Genomic DNA, 2704 nt, shown 5'->3' on the forward strand with positions numbered 1-2704 from the left:
TTTAATTTTGAATCTTTGATTGATTTCCCGCCAATCCTCGTGATTTTTGGAAATGCGATCAAGTATACTCTTTGCCTCCTCATATGTTTTGTCAAGCAAACCACCAGCTGTTGCCGCATTGGCAGCGGTCTGCGAAGAGGGATTCAGTCCTTGGTAAAAAATCTCCATCTACAGGCAGTCTGGCAAGCCATTATGTGGACAGTCTCTTACCAGCCGCTTGAACCTCGCCCAAGCATCGCTGAGCGATTCATCATCTTCTTGTTCAAAATTTGTTATTAATTTCCTTCTCCTAGCATTCTCGGTTGGTGGGAAATACTTCTTCATAAACTTTTCGACGACTTGTTCCCACGAGGTTATCTCCCCCGGTTCGAGAGAATATGCCCATTTTCTTGCTTGATCGCATAAGGAAAATGGGAACAGAGTGAGTCGAACTTTCTCGGTGGAGATATTCGGGAACATAAAAGTGTTGCAGATTTTTATGGAGCTTTAGAGGTAGACGTGCAGGTCCTCACCACGCCTTCCTCCAAACTGCCAAGCAGCCTGGATCATCTGCAACATTAACGACTTCATTTCAAACCTCGATCCATCTAATGCTGGCCTCATGATTCCTGGAGAGAAATCGTAGAGGTTGGGTGACGCATAGTCCCAATGGGTCTATTGCGGTCATTCGCCAGAAGGATGGGGTTAGCCATTATCTTGTTTGCGTTTGCAACCCTTTCTTCTGGTTGTTTTGCCATTCTTGGTGTTCTCTCTTGTTGTTGGCGGTTGTCTCTTAGTCTTTGTTGAAATGTTCTCTCAATCTTCGAGTCGTAATTTGCCAGAGATTGAGAGTCTGCAAAGAAATCAGAAAAATTACCGTAAGCACACTGATTTGCCAAAGTCCCCAGCAACGACACCAAAAAATTGATGCGTGTTCTGTACGTGCATCAGTACCATCTCCCCCTTGTCGTTCTCCACAATTTTCATGCCGATCTTTTTTAGAACTACATGAATAGGAGTTGGTAATATCAGCTATCAGGAAATGGGTAAATAATTTCGGCTTCATTAAGCTTGATAATTTCCTTGAGAATGACGTCTTCAAGTTGGGGTTAAGCCTTATAAGGTGTTGAACTATGGGCTTGGCTCCTTCATCAAGAGTTATTCTATGCATGCAAAGGGAAGGGCTCACTCCCTTGAGATCATCAAGAGTCCACCCAATGGCCTCCTTATAAGTCTTCAGGGTCTCAACTAAAGATTCCCCTTGGGCAGGCATCAACTCCCTGGAGATTATGACTGAAAGGGTGTTCTCTTTGCCTAGGTACACATATTTCAAATGGCTATGGAGAGCCTTCAACTCGGTCCTTTGTACCTGTAAATCACAAATATCAAAGTCAGAAAGAGATAAATCATGAGAATTATGCGAATCTAGATTAATACATGGAGCAATCAACATGTTGAATCATCATCATCATCATGCAACACAATATCATCTATTACATCATGCGCCTCAATCATACACAGGGACAAATATTCCTCGGGAAATTTGATGGCAAAATACATGTTAAAAGAAACTACTTCCCCATAAAATTCTACATAAAGACATCTCTTGCCAACATTTATTTTTGTCTTTGCACTTTTCATAAAGGGTCTTCCTAGATAAATTATAGAAAAAGAAGGAGAATAAATTTCATCCATTTTTAATATATAGAAATCAACTGGAAAAATCAAATCCTTAACTTGCAATAATACATCCTCAAGTATCTCTAAGGGCTGGATATAAGATCTATCAGCTAATTGGATTCACACAACAGTTTTTTGTAAATCATTTAACTTGAGATCCTCATATACATGATAGGGCATGATTTAATAGAGGCTCCTAGATCAAGCATGGCATGGCGAATGACTCTCTTATGAATAATGTAAGGTAAAGTTAACATACCTGGGTCTCGACATTTTTTGGGTATATTATGTTTTAGTAGAGTCGATACATTCTTACTTTCCACAACCTATTCCTTATCCTTGCCTGTCCTCTTCTTGGTGCATAGCTCCTTGAGGAATTTAGCATACATGGGGATCTGCTGGATCACATTCAAGAGAGGAATGTTTATCTGAACCTTTTTTAACATCTCAATCAACCCATCGTCCCTATGTTCTTGTTTTGGTCTTGCCAGCCTACTAGGAAGCGGGGCTATAGGAATATAAAATTCAACAAAAGGTAAAGGAAGAGTACTTACCTTAGGGGTGGATGCGTGTGTCTTTGATTTACCCTAATTATTCTCAGCTTTTTCGTTTGACTTACGAGGTAGAGATGGGTTACCTGAAGAGGTCGTAAGCGATGGAAGCTCCTTACGACTCTTGAGTGTGATGGCACTCATATTGGCGTGGTCTGGTTGGGCAGATAGCTTCTGCAAACCCTTATTCTCTATTCGACTCACTGTAGCAGCTAACTGTGTGACCCGAGTGCCTAGATTGGCCATACTCGCTTTGATTTCTTGCTGATATTCCTTGGTGTCATGTGATAACTGGAGAGAGTCCTTTTGTAGCTGCTGGATTTCCTGTTGAAATTTAAGGGAATTGTCAGCCAAAGATTTGATGATGTCTTCTAAAGACATACCTGAGGAAGATGACGATGGTTGATTGGAATGATTGGAACTGTCTTGCCAGTCCTTGGCCTTGACCTCTTTATTTGAGGTTAGGGTGATCACGCCAGCCTTGATTGTATACT

At 41.2% G+C, this 2704-nt stretch overlaps 1 non-coding gene across 1 annotated transcript; it reads left to right on the forward strand.

Annotated features, from left to right (window-relative positions):
* The first annotated feature begins 184 nt into the window (after positions 1–184).
* Positions 185–291, forward strand: LOC150032024 (small nucleolar RNA R71). Its single transcript, XR_016525635.1, has one exon. It is a non-coding gene; the product is annotated as a small nucleolar RNA R71 (small nucleolar RNA).
* The last annotated feature ends 2413 nt before the right edge of the window (positions 292–2704 follow it).

This window comes from Benincasa hispida, chromosome 12, assembly GCF_027475165.1.
Source record: "Benincasa hispida cultivar pf3 chromosome 12, pf3_genome.v1.1, whole genome shotgun sequence".
NCBI lineage: Eukaryota > Viridiplantae > Streptophyta > Magnoliopsida > Cucurbitales > Cucurbitaceae > Benincasa > Benincasa hispida.